General features: G+C 40.0%; 1 long non-coding RNA gene and 1 pseudogene across 1 annotated transcript in view; one reads left to right on the forward strand and one right to left on the reverse strand.

Annotated features, from left to right (window-relative positions):
- On the reverse strand, positions 1-1,159 carry LOC118528053 (large ribosomal subunit protein uL4-like; annotated as a pseudogene).
- A 12,597-nt stretch (positions 1,160-13,756) lies between these two features.
- The window catches only part of LOC144382745 (uncharacterized), a 30,052-nt gene continuing 17,185 nt past the window's right edge, over positions 13,757-26,623 (forward strand). Inside the window, exons 1-2 of the long non-coding RNA XR_013450135.1 lie at positions 13,757-13,830; positions 15,209-15,338. This is a non-coding gene — a long non-coding RNA (uncharacterized LOC144382745). The remainder of the gene's footprint in view (positions 13,831-15,208; positions 15,339-26,623) is intronic.

A 26,623-nucleotide genomic window follows, 5' to 3' on the forward strand; every position in this document is an offset into this window, starting at 1 on the left:
TTAGGCATCAGACTTCTTGTCTTTCGTGGTGTGTTTCTTTTCTGCAGCCTTCTTATCAGCTGCTGGTTTCTTGGTAGCTGCAGACTTTTTTCCCACCAAAGGTTTCTTCTTCTTCACACCAGTAGCCTTCTTTCCTTTCTTCCCTACCACAGGCTTCTTGCCTGGAACCCCCTTTTCATCTGATTTGGCTTCTAAGTTTGCTGCTGCCTTATCCATCCACAGTTTGTAATTCTTTGGCCTTGTGAAGAATGGTGTTCTGGTGCATGGCCTTTGCATATGGGTTTAGCTTCAACATGATTCTCAGGTTCTTCAGTGGATTCTTCTTCAGGACTCTGCCATGAATTTTCTTGCGTCATGCTCGGAGGGCTCTTTGAATCTCTGGGCTTTTCAAGATTCTGCTAAGGTCGGTATTAAGCATCTTATGCATGGGAAGGTTATAGTTACTCTTGAGGGAGGCAGCCTTCCACCAAGTGCCATACAGATCATCTTAACTTGTGGAAAGCTCTTTCAGTCCAAATGCGGAAATGTCCCACATGCCCACCAGGAGCAAGTTTCAAAATCTTCAGTTTGCTTACATTAAGTAAAGTAATTCCAGGGATGTTTCTGAAGGCCTTGATGATACTGTTGTCTTCATTGTAGATGATGCAGGGTCCCCTGCACTAGAGACAATGATGGTTTCTCGTTTTGCCCTTGCCAGCTCTCATTCGCTGTGAGGCATAGATCTTTTTGATATTCCTTTTTGATACATAGACCTTTTTTATATCATTCCATTGATATCATAGACCTTTTTGATATCATTTAAGTTTCTTAAGAAGCAAAACAGCCTCCTTGGTCTTCCTGTGGCCTTCAACTTTATCTTCAGCCATGAAAGGAAGTTCAGGAACTTCCTCAATAGGATGACCTTTAGACATGACCAGCACTGGTAAGGCTGAGGCAGCCAGGGCAGAGCAGATGGCATATGGCTTCTGTGTTGTGTTCACTCTGTGGTGCCAATGGTGCCAGGTTTTGGTTGGTGCAAACATGCAGCCACCACGACACGTATTTCCAAAAGCATCCTGGCCTTTTTAAAGTTGGTTATTATTATTTTCTTTATAAAATAGCTTTATTGAGGCACAACTGACATTATGATATGTATACATTTGAAGATATGTTTTAACATATTAGATATGTTAATTAGATATGTTTTAACATATGAATACACCTGTTAAACTATCACCATAATCAAGGTTTTTTTTTTTTAAAGATTTTATTTATTTGACAGAGAGAGACCCACAGCGAGAGAGGGAACACAAGCGGGGGAGTGGGAGAGGGAGAAGCAGGCTTCCCGCGGAGCAGAGAGCCCGGTGTGGGGCTCGATCCCAGGACCCTGAGATCATGACCTGAGCCGAAGGCAGACGCTTAACGACTGAGCCACCCAGGCGCCCACCATAATCAAGATTGTGAATATATACATGTCATCCCCTCAAATTTCTTCATGCCACTTTATGATCATTCGCTCCCTCACGTCTCCAGTCTGCCCCTATCCATAGACGACCACTGATCGACTGTCACTATACACTAGTTTGTGTTTTGTAGAATTTAAATAAAATTCTGTTTCTTTAACTTGGCATAATTATTTTGAGATTCATTTATGTTGTTGCATGTATCACTAGTTAATTCCATTTTATTGTTGAGTAATATTCCATTGTATAAATATACTGCAGTCTGTTTATTCAATCATTGGTGAGGATTTTGGACTTTATAGGTTTTGGCTTTTATAAATATAGCTGCTATAAAAATTCATGTACATATTTTTATATGGATATATATGCCTTGATTTCTCTTGGGTAAATAAATACCTAAGTGTGAAATGACTGGAATGCATGGTATATTAATTAATTGATTTTCAGATGTTAAATCAACTATGCACTGCTAGGATAAATCCAAACTGGCCATGCATTTGCTCTCTTTCACATGTTGATTCAGTTTGCTTGTATTTTGTCCAGGGATTTTGTGTTTATATTCACAAAAGACATTGCTTTGTAGTTTTCTTTTCTTGTAATGTCTTCTCCTGGTTTTCATATCAGAGTAATTCTGGTCTCATGGAATGAATTGGGAAGTATTCCTTTCTCTTTGATTTTATGTAAGAGTTTGTAGTTTATGTAGAATTAATATTATTTCTTGCTTAAATTCCTCAGTGAAGATATTTGGGTCTGGTAGGCATTTTTTCACTTGTTTGCTTTTTAAGGATGTTGAGTATAATTTTAATTTCCTTGATAAAGGACAATTCATGCTATCTGTTTCTTCTTGAGTGAGGTTTCTAGTTATATATTTCAAAAAGTTGCCCATTTCATCTAACTTGTCAAATTTATTGATATAAAATTGTTATTAATAATCCATATATTTCTTTGAACCTATAGAATCTGTAGTAATGTCACATGTTTCATCCTTGAAGGTAGTAATCTGCACCTTCTTTCCTTCTGATCAGTTGGCTAGAGGTTTATCAGTTTATTGAGTTTCTAAAAGACCTGACTTTTGATTTCATTGATTTGTTTTTTTTTTTTTTTTTTTGGTTGGTTTTCTGTTACATTAGTTTCTACTTTTAAACTTTTTTTTTTTTAAGATTTTATTTATTTGAGAGACAGAATGAGATAGAGAGAGAGCATGAGAGGGGGGAGGGTCAGAGGGAGAAGCAGACTCCCTGCTGAGCAGGGAGCCCGATGCGGGACTCGATCCCGGGACTCCAGGATCATGACCTGAGCCGAAGGCAGTCGCTTAACCAACTGAGCCACCCAGGCGCCCCCATTAGTTTCTACTTTTAAATTCCATTTTTTTCTGTATATATTCTATTATGTTTGCTCTTTTTTCTTACTGGTGGACTCTGTGGTCATTGATTTGAGACCTTTTCTTTTTCTAACATAATTGAAGTGGAAGCCCACAAATTTGACATGTTGCATTTTCATTTGCATTCATTTCATAATACTTTCTAATTTCCATTCTGATTTTTTTCTTTGACCTATGTGTTATTTATAAGTGTGTAAATTAGTTTCCAATATTTAGGAATTTTTTTCCCTCAGAGATATTTCTATTATTGATTTCTAGTTTAATTGCTTATGGTTAGAGAACATACTTTGTTTGACTTAAATCCTTTTGAATTTATTGAGACTTGTTTTAGAGCCCAGAATATGTTCTATCTTGGTTAATATTGTGTCTGTTGCACATGAAAAAAATATTCTAATGTTGGTTATTGGAATGTTCTGTATGTCAATTAGGAAAAGTTGGTTCAGTGTATTAAAGTCTTCTGTGTTGTTACTGAGTTCCTGTTATTTGTTCTATGAATTCTTATTTTTATTCTCATTTTTAATAATCTTTTATTCTTATTTTTAAGTAATCTCTACACCTAATGTGGGGCTTGAATTCAAGATCAAGAGTCACATGCTTTACTGACTGAGCCAGCTTTGGCGCCCCTCTATTAATTCTTAAGAATTAATAAATATTAATAATTATTTAAATCTCTGACTGTAATAATAGATTTGTGTATTTCTCCCTGCAGTTCTATTGGTGTTTACTTCAAGTATTTTGAATTGGTGGTTGCATACATATTTAGGATTGTCATGTCCTCTTTAATTGACCCCTTTATCATTGTGAATTAAGCTTATTTTTGATAGCAATATTCTGTGGTCCAAAATTGACTACTTCTGATATTAAATGAGCAAATTTAGTACTATTTAATTATTTTTAATATGATGTACAATTTTTTATCCTTTTTCTTTTAAATGATTTGTATCTTTGTATGTAAAATGCAGTCTCTTTGTCTCTCTCTCTCTCTTTTGTTTTTTTTTGTAGACAACATACAGTTAGATCTTGAACATTTTATCTAATCTGCTAATCCCCAACTTTTAATCAGAGTGGTCAGACCCTTTAAAGCTAGTGTGATAATTGGCATAATTAACTTTAAATCTTGCTCTTCTTTTCTGTTTATCTCTTCTGTACTTTGTTCCCCTTTTTCCTATTTCTTCTTAGGTAAAATGAGTGTTATTTATGATTCCACTTTAACATCTGTTGGCTTATTAGTTATAGCTCTTTATGTTATTGTTTGGTGGTTGCTTTAGGATTTATAGAATACATCTTTAACTTACCACAGTATATCTTCATGTGATCTTATAACACTTCAAGTAGAGCGTAAGAACCGTACAACAGTATATTTTTTAGTTATCCTGGCCTTTGTGCTATTACTGTTATCCATATGATTTTATATATATTATAAACCCCACAGTACATTACTATTACTGTTGTTCAAACAATTTTCTTTTAAATAGATATAAATAATAAGAAATAATCTTGTATATTTACCTAATGTGGTTATCATTTCTGGTCTCTTCATTCTGTGTGTAGATCCATATTTCTATCTTTCTTCTGCCTGTTGGATTTCCTTGTTTTGTGATAATGAATTATTTTGGATTTATATGTCTGAAAATGTACTTATTTTTTCTTCAATTTTGAAATGTATTTTGTCTGGATATAGGATGACAGTTTTTACTTTCAGTGCTTTAAAGATTTTCCCTGTATTATTGCTTTCCTTGTTTTTGTTTTTGTTTTTTTAATGAGAAATTTATCATCATCCTGATTTTTGTTCCTGTGTATATGACAAGTCTTTTTTCATGTCTATTTTTAAGATTTTCTCTTCATGAGGTGTTTTGAGCAATTTGAAGTTTTGTTTTTGTTTTTTTTTTAAAAAAATTTTATTATTATGTTAATCACCATACATTACATCATTAGTTTTTGATGTAGTGTTCCATGATTCATTGTTTGTGCATAACACCCAGTGCTCCATGCAGAACGTGCCCTCTTTAATACCCATCACCAGGCTAACCCATTCTCCCAGCCGCCTCCCCTCTAGAACCCTCAGTTTGTTTTTCAGAGTCCATCGTCTCTCATGGTTCGTCTCCCCCTCCGATTTCCCCCCTTTCATTCTTCCCCTCCTGCTATCTTCTTTTTTTTTTTTCTTAACATATAATGTATTATTTGTTTCACAGGTACAGATCTGTGATTCAACAGTCTTGCACAATTCACAGCGCTCACCATAGCACATATCCTCCCCAGTGTCTATCACCCAGCCATCCCATCCCTCCCACCCCAAACCCCACTCCAGCAACCCTCAGTTTGTTTCCTGAGATTAAGAATTCCTCATATCAGTGAGGTCATATGATACATGTCTTTCTCTGATTGACTTATTTCGCTCAGCATAACACCCTCCAGTTCGATCCACGTCGTTGCAAATGGCAAGAACTCATTCCTTTTGATGGCTGCATAATATTCCATTGTATATATATACCACTTCTTCTTTATCCATTCATCTGTCGATGGACATCTTGGCTCTTTCCACAATTTGGCTATTGTGGACATTGCTGCTATAAACATTGGGGTGCACGTACCCTTTCGGATCCCTACATTTGTATCTTTGGGGTAAATACCCAGTAGTGCAATTGCTGGATCATGTGGTAGCTCTATCTTCAACTTTTTGAGGAACCTCCATACTGTTCTCCAGAGTGGTTGCACCAGCTTGCATTCCCACCAACAGTGTAGGAGGGTTCCCCTTTCTCTGCATCCCCGCCAACATCTGTCATTTCCTGACTTGTTAATTTTAGCCATTCTGACTGGTGTGAGGTGGTATCTCATTGAGGCTTTGATTTGGATTTCCCTGATGCTGGGCGATGTTGAGCACTTTTTCATGTGTCTGTTGGCCATTTGGATGTCTTTGGAAAAATGTCTGTTCACGTCTTCTGCCCATTTCTTGATTGGATTCTTTGTTCTTTGGGTGTTGAGTTTGATAAGTTCTTTATAGATTTTGGATACTAACCCTTTATCTGATATGTCATTTGCAAGTATCTTCTCCCATTCTGTTGGCTGTCTTTTGGTTTTGTTGACTGTTTCTTTTGCTGTGCAAAAGCTTTTTATCTTGATGAAGTCCCAATAGTTCATTTTTGCCCTTGCTTCCCTTGCCTTTGGCCATGTTTCTAGGAAGAAGTTGCTGTGGCTGAGGTCGAGGAGGTTGCTGCCTGTGTTCTCCTCAAGGATTTTGATGGACTCCTGTCTCACATTGAGGTCCTTCAACCATTTGGAGTCTATTTTTGTGTGTGGTGTAAGGAAATGGTCCAGTTTCATTCTTCTGCATGTGGCTGTCCCATTTTCCCAACACCATTTGTTGAAGAGACTGTCTTTTTCCCATTGGACATTCTTTCCCGCTTTGTCAAAGATTAGTTGACCATAGAGTTGAGGGTCCATTTCTGGGCTCTCTATTCTGTTCCATTGATCTATGTGTCTGTTTTTGTGCCAGTACCATACTGTCTTGATGATGACAGCTTTGTAATAGAGCTGGAAGTCTGGAATTGTGATGCCACCAGCTTTGCTTTTCTTTTTCAACATTCCTCTGGCTATTCGGGGTCTTTTCTGGTTCCATACAAATTTTAGGATTATTTGTTCCATTTCATTGAAAAAAAGTGGATGGTATTTTGATGGGGATTGCATTGAATGTGTAGATGGCTCTGGGTAGCATTGACATCTTCACAATATTTGTTCTTCTAATCCATGAGCATGGAACGTTTTTCCATTTCTTTGTGTCTTTCTCAATTTCTTTCATGAGTATTTTATAGTTTTCTGAGTACAGATCCTTTGCCTCTTTGGTTAGATTTATTCCCAGGTATCTTATGGTTTTGGGTGCAATTGTAAATGGGATCGACTCCTTAATTTCTCTTTCTTCTGTCTTGTTGTTGGTGTATAGGAATGCCACTGATTTCTGTGCATTGATTTTCTATCCTGCCACTTGACTGAATTCCTGTATGAGTTCTAGCAGTTTTGGGGTGGAGTCTTTTGGGTTTTCCACATAAAGTATCATATCATCTGCAAAGAGTGAGAGTTTGACTCCTTCTTTGTGGATTTGGATGCCTTTTATTTCTTTTTGTTGTCTGATTGCTGTGGCTAGGACTTCTAATAGTATGTTGAATAGCAGTGGTGATAGTGGACATCCCTGCCACGTTCCTGACCTTAGGGGGAAAGCTCTCAGTTTTTCCCCATTGAGAATGATATTTGCTGTGGGTTTTTCATAGATGGCTTTTATGATATTGAGGTATGTACCATCTATCCCTATACTCTGAAGAGTTTTGATCAAGAAAGGATGCTGTACTTTGTCAAATGCTTTTTCTGCATCTATTGAGAGGATCATATGATTCTTGTTCTTTCTTTTGTTAATGTATTGTATCACGTTGATTGATTTGCGGATGTTGAACCAACCTTGCAGCCCAGGGATAAATCCGACTTGGTCGTGGTGAATAATCCTTTTAATGTACTGTTGGATCCTATTGGCTAGTATTTTGGTGAGAATTTTTGCATCCATGTTCATCAGGGATATTGGTCTGTAATTCTCCTTTTTGATGGGGTCTTTGTCTGGTTTAGGGATCAAGGTAATGGTGGCCTCATAAAACGAGTTTGGAAGTTTTCCTTCCATTTCTATTTTTGGAACATTTTCAGAAGAATAGGTATTAATTCTTCTTGAAATGTTTGGTAGAATTCCCCTGGAAAGCCATCTGGCCCTGGGCTTTTGTTTGTTGGAAGATTTTTGATGACTGCTTCAATTTCCTTAGTGGTTATAGGTCTGTTCAGGTTTTCTATTTCTTCCTGGTTCAGTTTTGGTAGTTGATACATCTCTAGGAATGCACCCATTTCTTCCAGATTATCTAATTTGCTGGCATATAGTTGCTCATAATATGTTCTTATGATTGTTTGTATTTCTTTGGTGTTGGTTGTGATCTCTCCTCTTTCATTCATGATTTTGTTGATTTGGGTCATTTCTCTTTTCTTTTTGATAAGTCTGGCCAGGGGTTTATCAATCTTGTTAATTCTTTCAAAGAACCAGCTCCTAGTTTCGTTGATTTGTTCTACTGTTCTTTTGGTTTCTATTTCATTGATTTCTGCTCTGATCTTTATTATTTCTCTTCTCCTGCTGGGTTTAGGCTTTATTTGCTGTTCTTTCTCCATCTCCTTTAGGTGTAGGGTTAGGTTGTGTGCTTGAGACCTTTCTTGTTTCTTGAGAAAGGCTTGTATTGCTATATACTTGCCTCTTAGGGCTGCTTTTGCTGCATCCCAAAGATTTTGAACAGTTGTGTTTTCATTTTCATTGGTTTCCATGAATTTTTTTAACTCTTCTTTAATTTCCTGGTTGACCCATTCATTCTTTAGTAGGATGCTCTTTAGCCTCCATGTTTTTGAGTTCTTTCCGACTTTCCTCTTGTGATTGAGTTCTAGTTTCAAAGCATTGTGGTCTGAAAATAGGCAGGGATTGATCCCAATCTTTTGGTACCGGTTGAGACCTGATTTATGACCTAGGATGTGATCTATTCTGGAGAATGTTCCATGGGCACTAGAGAAGAACGTGTATTCCGTTGCTTTGGGATGGAATGTTCTGAATATGTCTGTGAAGTCCATTTGGTCTTGTGTGTCATTTAAAGTCTTTATTTCCTTGTTGATCTTTTGCTTAGATGATCTATCCATTTCAGTGAAGGGTGTGTTAATGTCCCCCACTATTATTGTATTGTTGTCGATGTGTTTCTTTGCTCTTGTTATTAATTGCCTTATATAATTGGCTGCTCCCATGTTAGGGGCATAGATATTTACAATTGTTAGATCTTCTTGTTGGATAGACCCTTTAAGTAGGATATAGTGTCGTTCCTCATCTCTTATTACAGTCTTTGGTTTAAAATCTAATCTGATATAAGGATTGCCACCCCAGGTTTCTTTTGGTGTCCATTAGTGTGGTAAATGGTTTTCCACCCCCTTACTTTAAATCTGGGGGTGTCTTTGGATCTAAAATGAGTCTCTTGCAGACAGCATATCGATGGGTCTTGTTTTTTAATCCAATCTGATAGCCTGTGTCTTTTGATTGGGGCATTTAGCCCATTTACATTCAGGGTAACTATTGAAAGATATGAATTTAGTGCTATTGTATTGCCTGTAAGGTGACTGTTACTGTGTATTTTCTGTGTTCCTTTCTGGTCTATGTTGCTTTTAGTCTCTCTCTTTGCTTAGAGGACCCCTTTCAAGATTTCTTGTAGGGCTGGTTTCATGTTTGCCAATTCCTTTAGTTTTTGTTTGTCCTGGAAGCTTTTTATCTCTCCTTCTATTTTCAATGACAGCCTAGCTGGATATAGTATTCTTGCCTGCATATTTTTCTTGTTTAGTGCTCTGAAGATATCATGCCAGTCCTTTCTGGCCTGCCAGGTCTCTGTGGATAGGTCTGTTGCCAATCTAATGTTTCTACCATTGTAGGTTACATATCTCTTCTCCCGAGCTGCTTTCAGGATTTTCTCTTTGTCTCTGAGACTCGTAAGTTTTACTATTAGATGTCGTGGTGTTGACCTATTTTTATTGATTTTGAGAGGGGTTGTCTGTGCTTCCTGGATTTTGATGCCTGTTTCCTTCCCCAAATTAGGGAAGTTCTCTGCTATAATTTGCTCCAATATACCTTCTGTCCCTCTCTCTCTTTCTTCTTCTTCTGGGATCCCAATTATTCTAATGTTGTTTCGTCTTATGGTATCGCTTATCTCTCGAATTCTGCCCTCGTGACCCAGTAGTTGTTTATCTCTCTTTTTCTCAGCTTCTTTATTTTCCATCATTTGGTCTTCTATATCACTGATTCTCTCTTTTGCCTCATTTATCCTAGCAGTTAGTGCCCCCATTTTTGATTGCACCTCATTAATAGACTTTTTGATTTCGACTTGGTTAGATTTTAGTTCTTTTATTTCTCCAGAAAGTGTTTCTCTAATAACTTCCATGCTTTTTTCAAGCCCAGCTAGTATCTTTAAAGTGATGATTCTGAACTCTAGATCCAACATCGTACTAATGTCCGTATTGAGTAGGTCCCTGGCAGTTGGTACTACCTCTTGTTCCTTTTGTTGAGGTGATTTTTTCCATATTGGCATTTTGTCCAGAGGAGAATAGATTAATGAGAGAACAAAATGTTAACAGGGTAACAACGTCCCCAGAAAATATACTCTAAACAAATCAGAAAAGACCTGAAGCTGGGGGAAAAAGAAAGGGAAAGAAAGAAAAAAGAAAAAGGAAAAAAAAAAAGAAAAAGAAAAAGAAAAAGATAAAAACAGAAAAAAAAACAGAACAATACAAAAAAAAAAAACAGAATATGATCAAATATGATCAGGCTGGTACATAGATCAGTGCCACACACTAGATTTTGGGTGTATTTTGGTCTGTTAGAAGAAAATGCCTCCCAAAATTTTAAAGAAAGAAAAACTTATATATGTACAAAAATAAGGGTTGATATGATGAAGGGATGGAATATGACTGTAAAAATGAAAATTATAAAAAAATTTTATAAAAGGAATTGATAAGAAGTTGTTTGAAAAAAGAAAAGAGGATTTAAAAAAAAAAGAAAGAAAAAAAAAGGGAGAGAATGTGATCAGGCAGGAGAGTAGAACAAAACCATACACTAGAGATTTAGGGTATATTTTGATCTGTTAGAAGAAACTATCTCAAAATTTTAAAGAGAGAACAACTGATATATATATATGCCAAAAATAAGGGTAACTACTATGAAGGGATAGAATATGACTCTAAAAATGAAAAATAAAAGTGTTTTTTAAAAAAAGGATTGATAAGATGTTGGTTGAACAAGGGAAAAAGAAAAATTAAAAAAAAAAAAAAGACAGTTAAAAAAAAATTAACTTTGAAAGACTAAAGAATCATGGTAAAAAAGCCATGAATTCTATGTGCAGTATTGCCCTAACGCTGGAGTTCTGCCGTTCTCATTGATGGGTAAACTTGGCCTTGGCTGGCTGTTCTCGCGGATCTTCTGGGGGAGGGGCCTGTTGCCATGGTTCCCAAATGTCTTTGCCAGAGGTGGAATTGCCCCGCCCTTGCCGGGTCCGGGCTAAGTAATCCGCTCGGGTTTGCTTTCGGGAGCTTTTGTTCCCTGCAAGCTTTCCGTACAGCTTTGGAGGCCAAGAGTGAAAATGGCAGCCTCCCAATCTCTGCCCCAGAGGAGCCGAGAACTCGGGGCCCTGCTCCTCAGTGAGCCCCCAGAGAAAAGCAGTCAGTCACTCCCGTCTCCCCGGTCTCCGGCCGCACTCCGTGCTCACCCGGCCTGTGACCGCGCGTTTCTATCTCTGGCACCTGACCCCGGGTGGAGTCTCCAAACCCAGCAGATCCCTGCGGTGTGCTCCCGCGCCGCTCCTCCCAGGGGAAGAAGGTGAGTCTCCCCGGATCTGCCGCTTGTTGGGTCCCTGCTGGAGGTGCAGTGGCCCGACTGTGCCACGGATCACGGTTTATGACAACCCCGAGCTGAAAGCCTGCACCTCGGCTCCGTCTCTGCAGCCGGCTTCCCTGCTCCGATACCTGGGAGCTCTGCTGCACTCAGGCAACCCCGGTCTTTCTGTGACCCCGAGGGTCCTGAGACCACACTGTCCCAGGAGGGTTCCACCCCCTGCTTAGCCACCAGAGTGACGTCCCTCAGCGGAGCTGACTTCTAAAAGTCCTGATTTTGTGCTCGGCGGCTCTATCACTTGCCAGAAGTGGCCGACGGAGGCCCCTCCCCCGCCGTCTATCCTCCTGGATATCGCCTCGGATTCACTTCTCCGCACGTCCTACCTTCCAGAAAGTGGTCGCTTTTCTGTTCAGAGAGTTGCTGCTATTCTTTTCTTCGATCTCCTGTTGAGTTCGTAGGTGTTCAGAATGATTTGATCCCTATCCAGCTGAATTCCTGAGACCAGACGAAATCCAGGTCTCCTACTCCTCCGCCATCTTGCTCCACCCCTCTGTTTTGAGCAATTTGATTATGATGTGCCTTGGTGTATTTTTTTTCATGTGGCTTGTGCTTGGAATTTGTTAAATATCTTTGATCTTTGGCTTTGTAATTTTTATCAAATTTGAAATGTTTTTGGCTATTATTTCTTCAGATACTTTTTTCTGCCCTTTTTTCTGCCCTTCTCCCTCTATGAATACCATTTACACACATATTAGACCACTTAAAGTTTTGTTCCACAGCTCATTGATGCTCTTTTCATTCATTTATTGTTTTTTTTTTTTTTCCTCCTCGATGTGTTTGTTCTTGGATAGCTTCCATTGCTGTGTCTTCAAATTCACAAAATCTGTTTTTCTGCAATGTCTAACATGCCCTTAATTTATATAGTGTATTTCATTTTTCATCTCAGGCTTATCATTTACGTTTTTAGAGATTTTATTTGGGTCATGTCTCTATTTAAATTTTTTTGAACACCTGGAATAGAGTAATAACAATTGTAATGTTCTTTTCTCTTAATTCTAATGTATCTTTCTCAGATCATTTTCCTACTTCTTTGCATGTCTGATTATTTTTAATTGTTGTATGACATTGTGATTTTTGTCCTGTTACATGATGGACTTTTTGTATTCCTACAAATATTCTTTTTTTTTTTTTTCTTTAAGTAGGCTCCATGCCCAGTGTGGGACTTGACTCATAACCCTGAGATCAAGAGTTGCGTGCTCTACTGACTGAGCCAGCTAGGTATCCCTACAAATATTGTTGAGCTCAGTTTGCCATTAGGTTACAGGGAAACAGTTTGATCCTTTAGGGTTCTGCTTTAAGATTTGCTAGACAGGATCTAGTGTTCAATAAGGAGTTTATTATCACCTATAAGTGAGGCAAGTCTGTTCTTACGATTCTACCCAATACCCTATAAATTATCCACCAGTATGGTTGGGGGAACAGATATGATTTTTAGCCCATGTGAGTGCAGGCACAGTTCCCTCTGATCCTTTTAGGAGGCTCTTTCTACAACCTCTGGTAGTTTCTTCACATGCATGCCTTGATGATATTCTGCTGACCACTCAAGGACTTTTTGCAGCTCTCTCCTCTCTGGTACTCTGTTGCATGTACTCTGTGTCTCTTGCTCTGGAATCTCAGTTCTGTCTCCTCCATTCAAACAATCTTCTGGGCTCTGCCTTAGTTGTACCTCACTGTGTTGTAATCTGGAAACTTAAGGCAATTGTAGGGGGTTGCTCCTTTCATTTCCCATCTCTCAGGAATTACTATCCTTTGCTGTCTCATGTCTAGTGACATAAAGCCATTGTTTCATTTATTTTATCTATTTTTTCTTTAAAAAAGTAGTTGTTTCATGCATGAAGGCCTTTTGCTCTATTTTATCTGGAAACTTAAGTTAACTATTTTTATTTCCAGAGATAGTCCACCCTGCCCCATTGTGTGGACTCCTTTGTCATTGTGATCAGTCACCCCAGCTTTCCCTTTTCTGCTTGGCCTCCTTCCTCAGCCCTTTCCTTGACCTCAGATCCTGGTAGAACTTCCTGCAGTGATAGGAATTTCAATGTAACTCTGTAAAATCCATGTTCTAGTTTACAACCTTGACTAAGTCCCTCATGTAGCCCTGTCATTAAAGGTATCTATTTATTTTTAATTAAAACTTTTTTTCTGGACTGTAAGGTACAGAAAGAGCTTGTTCAGGAGATCACATGAAGAAGTTTGTGGTTAGAATATTGGCAGATGTGGTGAAGCATGAGGTGCATGCTCAGCAGCAGATCCAGTCCTCATGAGAAGTCAGATGTTCATTCAGGATCCCACAGAAAATTTCCATAATGTTCTTATAGAAGTAGTGTGTGTTAAGCCCCTGAGTGTATCTGGACTTTGGCTCAATGTCAAGTCTGGTGTATCCAGGGTTGCATGGTCCTATAGCACAATGTTCAGGAATCCTTCATATAAATGCTTCTCACAGTGGCAGCAAGGACTTAACTGCACCTTGGGATCCCGTGGAGTGTCGAGAATGTTGCCAATGGTTCAGAATGATGTCTTCTGTGAGTACTCATTTTGTAAACATGATTTCTAATATTCCCAACCATGCAGGATATATATCACTTCCCCTGTTTTCCCAGTGAAGAAATAATGACTCAAGGAGGCAAAGTGACTTGCTTTGTCTCAACCAGTGGGTTAGAGTCCTGCTTCAATGCTGATGTGTCTGATTTCATTCCTGAATATCTTTCAGTGTACCATCTAACCCATTCTATTCATACCATTGATAATGTAATGCTTTCTTGTTTTAAGTCATGAAGTAGCAGAATGGGTCATTGTTATGAACTGCACTGTGCCCTCCCCATCAAATTCCTATGTTGAAGCTCTACTCCCAATCTGGTTGTACTAGGATATGGCACTTTAAAGGGGTAATTAAAGTTAAATGAGATCATGCGGTAGGACCCTAATCCAATGTGACTGGTATCCTTATAAGAAGAAGGAAAAACACCAGTGATGGACACACAGGGGAAAGGCCACATGAGGACACAGTGAGAAGGTGACCAAGGAGAGACAAGCCAAAGAGAGAGGCCTCAGGAGAAACAGTCCTGCTGACACCTGAATCTTGGACTCCCAGCCTCCAGAAGGGTGAAGCAAATAAATGTTTGTTGTTTGAGCCCCTCCATCTACAGTACTTTGTTATGGCAACCCAACCAGAATAATACAGTCCTCAACACCAAAAAAAGTCAGAATCAAAGATTTCTGCAGTCCTTTGCAAAATCTAACATTTTGTGGATTGAGGATGTTTGACTCTCTCATCAGTTCAGATCTCTTGACTACACAGATCTCTTGACTTCAGATCTCTTGACCCTCATGCCAACATCTTATTTAGTAATTCAACCATCCCACCAAACCCCAGGGAAAATGTCTGTTGCACCTTCTGGGAACTGTGTTTGGAAACCATTTTTCTCACTTTGCTGAGGGTCCCTACTGAACAGTGATGGCCCAGGTTTCTCGGGATAGGTGAGTACAGAATAGGGCTTCTGATATGGCATTTTCTGCCACAGGAACCAGTATGGGACTGTCCCTAAGAGCATCCTTGAGTCCGAGTCAAAAGCCCCAGATCCAAGCAGCTAGAGGAAACCCTGAAAGACTGATATGGTGCCGTGGTGCTTTGTAACAACCAGATTAGTGTGTGAGGCACACATGGTCACACATAATGCCCCAGAGAGGTGAGGGTTCTGTGCCTCTGAAAACTCACATTATGGACTCAGGTTTTTATTTGTTTTTAATATTCTAAGTACTTGTGATATTTCCCAAATTCCATAACTTCATCCACACTTTTCTTGATCCTGGTATTCCTTCCAAATATCAGACTTTGTCAGATATTTCCTTCAAGCCAGCTCATTAGCATGTACCTTCTGTATTTCTCTCTTCCTCTTGTAGGGGGAAGGATGGTGATTTTGGCCATTCAGTGCCGGCCTGAAAAAGCACAAAGGAGCTGTGGTGTGTGACTTGAGGGCAGAGTCCAAAACACCCTCTACCAACTGCAGTAGAAATTCCTTCTTTAGGTGAGGTGAGTAAACTCCACACATCCCACGGTGAAGAGGCAATCCCAGCCTGGAGCAGTGGTAGTTAAAGTAGAAACAATCCAGCTTAAATTATTGTATCAGTTTAACTCTGAAGGAATAAGAGGAAAAAGAGATCAATATTGATATCTTTATTTAAAGGGAGTGGAGGGCTGAGGGCTGCATGTACGTGGGCAGAATGAGGAGGTTAAGAAGACCTGGATCCAGGTAAATCAGCCATTGTCCCCAGCTCTGTCCACACCAGTCTCTGGAAGCCCTATATAGGGATCGTCCAGAGAGGCCCTGAGAATGCCCTTCAGCCTCCACTGTGCCTATTTTTTCCTGTATGTTATGGCAGGATAAGGAGGGAGACAAATGAGGAATGCACTCATGCTGTGTGATTAAATTCCCAAGCAAATATTTCCAAGTCTCCCCATTTTCCTCCACACAGATCCCCCTGAACCATGCTGCTAGAGGGATCCTCAGGGGAGCTGCCACAGCACTAAATGCCAGGACTGAGCACTCCAGAGACCACATCACAGGCTGCTCCCACATCTCCTGGTGAAACCCATGGTCTCCTAAGGCACCCCAGCCTGTGATCTTCAACACCTCACAGTTCAGCCATTATTAGCATCACCAAGGAATCTGATAGATGCAAAAAACCCTTTCTAGATGGCATTCAAATATTTACATGTGCAGTGGGGTAATATTTTATAGAGAAACAACAAATTCTTTTCCCACAGTACTTCCAGGCATCCTTTGGCCTTAACCCAGTGAGGCATCAGCCAGGGTACATAGTGTATACCATGCACAGCAGAGTGGGTGGGTGGGGGGACAGAGAAAGAGGGTGGGGTGGGGGGGGAGAGGGAAGAGAGAGAGAGAGAGTTTGTATTACACAATCTTTTAACATCTCAAAATTAGACTTTTGAAAATCATGTCTGAATCTATAGTCTGAGATGAAAGCATTTTGAGTTTCAAAATTTGGGCCCTGACAAAAAATATGTGCTCATTTTGATTCAGTTTTTTTTCTCATCCTGAGGAGTTGATCAAGTTTTCATGGGCTGGAGAGGGATAGAAGAAGTTAGAGAAGAAAAGGGGAAATGTGGAGTCATGAAACTCTGAGCAAGATCCCAGGGCACTCCCCCAGAAGTCAGAGCCCTAGCAGAGAGAGCAGGCGGAGATGACCAGAAGGCACAGCAGAATCCAGATGACTCAGGGAATCTAGGAGTATAGAAGACCCCACTTGCTTGGAAAATCTCTGAGTGCCTTACCTGCAGCATAGACATGGTCCTGGATCTATGGTCACATAGGCTATTGGATACATACAAGCATCACAGAACTCCCTTTTACTCCAGAGTTGCCTGAGAAGCAGGTGTCAGGAGTACCACAGAAAGGTACCCCACTCCTACTCAGTCCCTGAGGCTCCAGAATGGCATAGGCTTCGGGGGGCTACTTTTAGGTCCCTAAGTGTAGCCTAAAGTAGGTGGGAGAAGGTTGGACAGAGGGGGCCCTGCATTGAGAAGTGAGAGGTGACCAGCAGCCTGCACACACCAGACTAGCTATGGAGATGTACCTCTCAGGGGATGGCAGACTGAAGGTGATATAACAGAGGATAGACACCCATCCCCACCCAGCTCTGAGGCCATGGCACCAAGGAACCGTATAAAACACAGCCACAACCTGGCGGAAGATTGGAAGAATGCACGCGTGTGTGTGGGGGGTGTGTGTGTGTGTGGCCTGACTTGTCTAAAATTTCATTTCTGCCACCAGTGGAAGTGGGCTTAAAAAAGAAATTATGTCATATAAACACAAATCAGCATTTCTTGAAAACTTCTAGATTCATACCCTGCTATTCCATTTTATTTATCTTTTAGAGCAAATTTTAAGCACATAATAAAACAGAGATATAGATGGGAGAAAGCTTTATTGCCACGGATTTAAAGTGCAAATAGATGTAATCCTACCTGTAGTTGGAAAGTTGTAAATGTCATTATTGAGTGAATATTTTACTGCTATGGGAACCGCCAAAAAAACAAAGACAATAAAACTGCCACTTTTTTATTCCTATGACAAAAACATACACAAAAATCATAAATCCATTAGATTTTCAAATCACAGTAATGTTGAGAACAATTTTCTTCTGTGCCTATAAAACTCCAGATAAGAAATGATCTCATATAAAGGAATAGGTGATAGCAATTCACCTCCTTTGGTGTGCAGCTTGGCATGAGTGTGGCAGCTCAGAAAGAACTATCTATGAAAGCAAAGCTTTAGTTAAGAAGGACAGGGTTAGATCAAAACCACCTATCCTATGTGGGAAGGGATCCCTATTGAGAAGCCCACAAATCACTAGCAAAAAACGAAAAAGAATAATAGCCATGAATTGAATTATGACTGTGTATTGGGAATACTTTACATGTCTTAGTCACATAGTTCCAACAATGCTCTGCCCTGTGAGAGGCCTGAACCAGGCTCCATTTATTATTACCAGACCCCTCAGGTGTCCCCACTCTAGCAAAGGGCCATGATGATGTTTCAGGTCCCCAGGTGTCACTGTCACCTGAAAACTGCCCCTGCACTTTTATGTTCTCTGCAGACTTGCATGCCATGGGCCTGGCCCAGGTCACAGCCTGTAGTCCAGCTTCTGGGGGTAGAGAACAGGAATATCTGAACCCTCCTGGCTCCTGCCATTGAAAGCAAGGCCCTGCCGCTCCAAGACTACTATTCCAGCACAGTCTCTGTAAGACAGCTTAGGCTGTCATAACAAAATACTATACACTGGGTAACTTAAAGAATAGACATTTATTTCTCACCGTTCTGGAGGCTAAAACTCCAAAATGAGGGCGCCAACATGGCCAGGTTCTGGTGAGGACCTGCTTTTGGCTTGCAGATGGTCACCTTCTCAGTGTGTGCTCACATGGGAGGAAAAAAAAACAAGCTCTGTGGTGTCTCTTCTTAGGTGTCTCTAACCCATCATGGAACCTCCACCCTCATGATGTCATCTAAACCCTAATCACCTTCCAAAGGCCTCACCTCCTAATACCATCAAATTGGGGGTTAGAGCTTCAACATAAGAGTTTTTGTGGGATGCAAATATTTTGTCTTTAAAAATCTCCAAATATAGGCAAGGGTTTCAGTTGCCCAGTAGTCACAAAACAGATGGGAAAGACCCCAATCCTTATTCATCACAGCAAGGGCTGCTCCCTGGGTTATTTAACTTCAGAGGCCAGGATCTCATCTGGCATGTGATGCTGCTTCCAGGGAGCATTGAATTGTTAGAAATTCAGGGAGTGTTGGGAATGTCAGCATATTGGGGGTGTTGGGAGTGTTGGAAATGTTGAAAATTTGGGGGGTATTGGGAGAGTTGGGGATATTGGGAGTTGTGGGAATGTTGGAAATTTGGGGAGTATTGGGAGTGTTGGGAATATTGAGAGTGTTGGGAATTTTGGGGGTGTTGGGAATTTGGGGAATATTAGTGTTGGGAATATTGGGAGTGTTGAGAATGTTGGGAATGTTAGGAGTGTTAGGAATGATGTGAATTTGGGGGGTGTTGGGAACGTTGAGAATGTTGGGAATTTGTGGAATATTGGGAGTGTTGGGAATCTTAGAAATTTGGGCAGTATTGGGAATGTTGTGAATTTGGGGGGTGTTGGGAATGTTGTGAATTTGGGGGTGTTGGGTGTGTTGAGAATACTGGGAATTGGTTTAATAATGGGAGTGTTGGGAAAGATGGGAGTGTCAGCAATATAGACTCTAATCCTCAGGGTGTTCGGGTTTCCTGCTAGTGGTGGACTTCTGCCATCAGGAAATACCTCCATAGCTTAGGAGTCCTTAGTTGCAAACTTATCCTTTCTTACTGGCTCCCTTGCAACTGGGACCTGAGGTGCCAGTAGGCATTTCCCATTCCCTGACACATAGTGTGCACTCTCACTTCGATGCCTTTGTATGTGCTGTTCTCTCCTCCCTGCATATCCTCTCCACCTCATCTTCCTGGCAAATTCTCACTCACTTCGAAGCACTGGTTCAAATACCTCCTTGTGAAGGCTTCCACAACCCACTAGGCAGTGAAAACATTCATAATTCTAGCAACTTACTTTTATTATTTACTGCTAGTATTTTACTATAATTATACATTCTTTTTATGATAGTCTGAGCTCCTAAAAATCTAGGCATTTGCTCTATATTTTATTCCATGGCAGATGCTACTGGTGCCCTGCCTGTGCCAAAGGCTGCTTGCTGCATGTGCCTGAGGTTCTCCTCCTGAGCACTTGTGTTCTCATGTTGGGAGTATACTTGGACTCACTCACGGACAAGCCAAGAATAGCAGCCTTCAACCAGAGAAGTTTGTGAGGAGCTATGAGTGAGAACCCAGCAACTAGCCTTGGCTGGGATGACTCTGAACATGTTCATAGCCTCATTTCATAGTTGACTTCTGAGGACTCCAACTTAGACAGGTCCCAGAGTTTAGTTCAATGCCTGACTTCAATTAGGTTCTTAATAATGAATAAATCAGCCCTGAAGTGGATCAGAAATTCATTCATTTATTCATGCATGCAATGAACATTTCTGGAGAACGTATCAGGTTTTAGAAACTGTGCTAGATGCAACATGATGTACCTAAATGATCATTTTAAGGAATCTAAATTTTTTTTATGAACATATAATTATTATTTGTTTCAGGGGTACAGGTCTGTGATTCATCAGTCTTGCACAATTCACAGCGCTCACCATAGCACATACCCTCCCCAATGTCTATCACCCAGCCACCCCATCCCTCCCACCCCCCACCACTCCAGCAACCCTCAGTTTGTTTCCTGAGATTAAGTGCCTCTTATGGTTTGTTTCCCCATCTGGTTTCATCTTGTTTCATTTTTCCCTCCCTTCCCCTATGATCCTCTGTCTTGTTTCTCAAATTCCTCATATCAGTGAGATCATATGATAATTGTCTTTCTCTGATTGACTTATTTCGCTTAGCATACTACCCTCTAGTTCCATCCACATTGTTGCAAATGACAAGATTTCATTTTTTGATGGCTGCATCATATTCCATTATATATATATATATATATATACACATATCTCATATATATATACACATATCTCATATCTTCCTTATCCATTCATCTGCTGATGGACATCTAGGCTCTTTCCATAGTTTGGCTGTTGTGGACCTTGCTGCTATAAACATTAGGGTGCATGTGCCCTTTCAGATCATGCATTTGTATCTTCAGGGTAAATACCCAGTAGTACAATTGCTGGGTCGTAGGGTAGCTCTATTTTCAACTTTCTGAGGAACCTCCATACTGTTTTACAGAGTGGCTGCACCAGCTTGCATTCCCATCAACAATGTAGGAGGGTTCCCCTTTTTCCGCATCCTCGCCAACATCTGTCGTTTCCTGACTTGTTAATTTTAGCCATTCTGACTGGTGTAAGGTGGCATGTCATTGAGGATTTGATTTGTATTTCCCTGATGTTGAGTGTTGTTGAACACTTTTTCATGTGTCTATTGGCCATTTGGATGTCTTCTTTGGAAAAATGTCTGTTCATGTCTTCTGCCCATTTCTTGATTGGATTCTTTGTTCTTTGGGTGTTGAGTTTGATAAGTTCTTTAGAGATTTTGGATACTAGCCCTTTATCTGATGTGTCATTTGCAAATATCTTCTCCCATTCTGTCAGTTGTCTCTTGGTTTTGTTGACTGTTTCCTTTGCTGTGCAAAAGCTTTTTATCTTGATGAAGTCCCAATAGTTCATTTTTGCTCTTGCTTCCCTTGCCTTTGGCAATGTTTCTAGGAAGAAGTTGCTGCGGCTGAGGTCAAAGAGGTTGCTGCCTGTGTTCTCCTTAAGGATTTTGATGGACTCCTGTCTCACATTTAGGTCTTTCATCCATTTTGAGTCTATTTTTATGTGTGGTGTAAGGAATCTAAAATCTAATGCAGGAAATAATACAAGCAAATACATAATCTTACTAATTACCAATTTTAGTATAACAGTTACCCCCAAATTTAGCATCTTAAAATAACAAACATTTATTGACTTGCACAGTTTCTCTGGGTCAGGATCCTGGTGAAACTTGACTGGGTACCTCTTATTCAGGGACTCCCATGGGGTTGCAATCAGGCTGCCAGCTGGGGCTGCATCAACCAAAGGCTTGGATGGGGCATCCACTTCAAAGGCAGCCACTCACATGGCTGGCAAGCTGGGACTGGCTGTTAAAAGGAGGCTTAGTTCCTCCGTGGGACTCTATAGTGTACACATAGGATTCTAAGTAACCAAAAAAAAAAAAAAAAAGAGTCCTCTTGGCTTTCAGCTTTGCTGAGTCACTCTTTGGTACCTTGAGTTCAGCAAGCACAATGAGCAGCATTTTATATCTTTCCCTGGCTGATCACTAACTAGGGGGTTAAAAATTCCTTACACATATAGAAGAGAGGGTTAGAGGCACAGAACCCTCTAGCTCTTCATTTCCTGGGGAAGTTAGTATTCCTTGGAAAGCCAGGGAGGAGCCCTCCTGGTGCTCCATCCTTGCTGTGCCAGCTCTGAGCCCAGAACATGGCTGATCATCTGGTGGTAAACAGTACAAAGTGGTTAAAAATGTGGGTGCTGGCTTGACTTTGGGGAAGTTATGTGGCCTCTCTTTACCTCATTTTCCTTATGTGCAAACTGAGGATGATAATAGTAGCTACCCCATGAAGTTGACTAAGGATGAAATGGGTTAACACCCATGGAGCACTAAGTGCCTAGAAAACACTAGACAGAGGTGACCTTTACTACCTCCCTGCTGGCCCTTTTGCTTTCAGGCAGAATTCTGCCACTGCTGTGATAAAAATCATTCAGACAGACATCCCTTAAAAAATTAAGTATCAAATTACTGAGTTGATAAAATATAAACAAAGTAATTGATGTTATGGGCTTCACAATTGTGTTTTCAGGTAGAGGAAGTGGGTCATGTGTCTACCTGAAAGCACAATTATTATGAAGCCCATAATCAGCACACACAGACACACACACACACACACACACACACACACACACACCTGCAGCAGTGTGGCAGGCTGTCATGTGCAATAGAAGTGGTCAAATGAGGTAGAATAGAATGTTCCTTGGGATCAGAAGCTGGGTCCCTGGATGAGGCACGTACTTAGTGTTTCAGCAGTGGTGAAAGAACACAGAGACCTACCAATGGTGTTTTGGGCACAGGAACAGCACGGACAGAGGTGTAGAGGGAAGGGAGTTAGCCAGGGCTGTCTGGGTCCCCCCTTCTCAAGAAGAGAAGCTGTGGTAACCACCCCTGAAGAGGCTCCTCCAGTGCTCATTGGGGTTTTGGCCCTCATAGGTATCTTCCTTGAACCTATGGAGATACCAAAATAAAAAGTGTTCTTGGATTAGATGTCCAGCCTGCCTTGAGCCAGGACTGGGGGCAAATGAAAAGTAAGGCTGAACTGAGATGAGCAGATGGCATTGCTGAAGAAGTCAGATATCTAAAAGGCTGGGAGTGGGGTGGGCAGGCAACAAAAAGGAGAGCAGGAACCCAGCTCTCCAAGAGCAGAAGCCAGAGGGCCATTTTGGTTTACTCTGAGGAGCAGACTTCTTTTCTGGGCTTCCTGGTATGTGGGGTAGCAGACAATGAAAAACCAGTAGGGACAGGTTAGAGTGGTGGGTATGGCCTGAGAGACAGATTGGCACAGGTGAGGGGGTGGGGCTTGAGACCATAGCGCCATTGTAGTTTTAGGAATTGGGATGGTGTTGGTGGGCTCAGAGGGGACTTTAGTGGTGTTGCTCCAATGCCTCCATGCAGGGAAGACAGCTGGGGCTAGAATAGGACTGTGGCCAGGAGCCTGATGGAAGGGGAAAATCTGGAGCAACATCCTGAGGAATAGTGCACAGGGCACTCTCTCTGAGTCAAATATTCTTCCCTTCAGCATGAAGTCCCTGCTCCAGTCTGTTCCCAGTGGCTGATGCTCATCCCAGATGCTTGGTAGCCACTGCTATGCTCTGTCTTTCCTCTTTCCCACTCACTCCTTCTTCTGGGAAGATGCTGGCTCAGCCCCCAATGTGGTCTTTGGCTTGGGGAGATGGGGAGCTGCAGGCAGCACTCTGGCTGTCCCCATGGACCCTCTAAATGGATGTTGGCTTCCACCCTGGGTCCATTTCCTCTGAGCTTTGTGCTGTTGGGAGGCCATGGCTCTGTAAACTCATGTTTTTTTTTTTTTTTGGCTGAAGCTGATAAAACACTGGAGTTGGTTTTAATTTTTGATGGTGTGGAGGTTTGTAGACGTGCTCCAATGGTTCCCACCACTCCCATTCTTCTCAATTCAAATTTCTCTGTGGGCAAAGAGAGGGCCAGGGAGGTAGATCTGCACCCTGTCCCCAGGCTTTTAATTCAGGAGGCTCAAATGGATTTTCTCGCTGAGAATGCTAAACCTCAACAATAGTGGGTATAAGCTATTTTCTGTCAAGTCAAAGATGAGTTTTCTTCTTAACCCAGCGTTCTCTGACAAATGGGGACTTGTTGATTTTATCTCTGGATGTGTTAATAAGGAGACTCTCCCCAGTTGCAGGTGAGACCCAGCTCTGCCAGTTCTGTGCTACACTCTCACCTGTGTTCTCGTGAGGCTAGCTAGGCTAGGCTTGGGACCAGTGGGGGAGGGTAAGAAGCCTGGGCAGCTCCCCAAAGCTTAAACTCCTAAAAGTGGGTATGGGCTGGTGGGATGGAGCTTACCCACTGTTCCTCATTCCACTTGTTTTCTTTGTTATTTTCCTTGTTATTTCCTTGTCTATTTTCTTCTATTTTTATCTTCTGTTAAAATTATCTTTTGGATATTTTCCAAAGATAGGTATATGGTTTATAGACTTGTGGCAGACCTTCCAGACTACAGCCAACAGATGGTAGACGTGATGATGAAAGCAAGATGGAATCCTGATGACATTTTTGTTCTGGTTCCTGGACCTCTCAGCTTTATTAGTCAATAATTCCCTCTTGACTCAAGTTAGTTTCATTTCAGTTTATTCAACAAAATAATCCAGGCTATTACTATACACACACACACACACACACACACACACACATGAATTATCCTGCTAATTAAATACATAGACATTGGTCAAACTTCTAGTATTATTACAGAACAGTACTAGATGCAGGAGGAGATGTGAATTAATATAATATCCATCCATTCCTCTCAAAGAAGTTATATTCTTGTTGGTGAGGCAAGACATATTTCAGATTACATAATACAAGATTCAAGTAGCAGATCAATCTAGGAGAGGTGATCAGTGCCAGAATATGAATCTTTAAATAATGGTCTTTTCTCTTTGGGTTTTAGGATAACAATGGCTAGTTCCAGAGAGTGAGACTTAAAGGTCATTTTTCACTTAAAGTATTTACCGAGGTAGGAGAGACTCAAACATCCTCATTTTTTCTGCTGAAGAAATGAGATCCAGGGTAGAAAAGATCCAGGCAAGATTTACTGTAAATTGTTAGCAGATCTGGGACAACCCTGGCCTTCTTATTCCATTAAAGTGTGGCACCACTCTGCTTTGCTTTAGGCTTGGATTTTAGCTGTTCAGATATAATCCAAGTACCCTGATGTAGGTATCCAGCTATATCAATGAGAAAACATTGCTGAACATTTATATTTGCAATTATCATCATCATCATCAAATAATTACAAAGTACTGAATTATGCAAATTGAGTCCAACTCTACATTACAAATTTGCAAGAATATTAAATCAATTATGATCATTGTATTAATTTGCTAAGGTTGCCATAACAAAGTACCACAGGCCAGATGACTTAAACAACAGAAATGTATATGCTCACAGTTCTGGATGCTGACAGTCTGAGATTGGAGGTATTAGTTTGTTGGTTTCTTCTGAAGCCTCTCTCCTTAGCTTGAAGATTGTCACCCTCTGTGTCCCACATAGTCTTTCCTCTGTATGCATCTGTGTTCTGATATCTTCCTATAATGACCTCAGTCATAATGGGTTAGGGTTCATCCTAATGACCTCATTTTAACTTAACTACCTCATTGAAAGATTCTATCTCCAAATCAGTGACTTCCTGAGGTACTGGCTTAGGACTTCAACATATGAATTTTAGGGGGGGAGGGGACATAATTTAGCCTGTAACAGTCACTTAAATTTTTCAAGACAATATAAAAAGAAATAAAAGAATATTAAGCATCATGAGAACAAAAGTTTCCAAACTTAAGGGGAAAAGTCATGGAGACTTCATCTTGGGCCCATGTATTACGGTGCTTCATATGCTGAAGCTTTCACCCCTCACAAACAAATTGCCCTCCCCCATCTGACCTAAATCCTTCAAGCTGCAGCCTGACACTCCTTCCCTCTGTCAGCCTCCAGTCAACAAGAACTCTGCATCATCCATTCATAGATGCTCAGGAGCACAAGAAGGTCATAAGGCATCACATAGCTGAAACCATGATAGACCACAGAGCATGTGAGACCCCTTATTTCCTCTCATATGTTTTTGTTGTTTTCAGGGAATAGTAATGTACACATTAATTAATGTATGTATAAAATTAATAGATTGTATATTAATTATGTGCTGATATATTAATAATTTATAATATAATTAATAATTATAATTAATATTACTTATAATGTTTTAACAATTAATATATAATTATTAATATAAGTGTAATTATTATGTTTTCATATTATATTAACATAATATATCATGTTATATTAATATATAATTAATACTTTTATTTAATATATAGTAATTATATATTACATGTCATATACATTAATATGCAATATATTTTATAGAATATGTAAAGTTATATGTTAATATATAATATATGATACTTTATGTTATTTTTATTATATCATATATAGTTACAATTTATATTATATTATATATAGTAACATATAATTATTTTATATATCTAATAATATATTAATATGTTATATATAATATGTATAACACATACCAATATATTATATATTAATAATTAACATTATTATGTTGTGTTTAATATAAAGATATTGAATATTTAATATACTTAATATCCATAAATATATTACTATATATTTATATATGTATATATTAATATACCACATTTACTATATTGGCATATTAGCATATATTAATTTTTAATGTATGATTATTATGATTAATATATACTATAAGTTATATATTATAGTATATAATTACTATATATCAATCATGTAGCCAGGTCTTTAAACACTATCTCTGTATCCTTGAATGTTACTATGTTAACTATGAACATACATTTGACCCTGGGTGGGCACTGAGCTTTTCTGAGCCTC

The sequence above is a fragment of the Halichoerus grypus genome, chromosome 8 (genome assembly GCF_964656455.1).
Source record: "Halichoerus grypus chromosome 8, mHalGry1.hap1.1, whole genome shotgun sequence".
In the NCBI taxonomy this organism is placed as follows: domain Eukaryota; kingdom Metazoa; phylum Chordata; class Mammalia; order Carnivora; family Phocidae; genus Halichoerus; species Halichoerus grypus.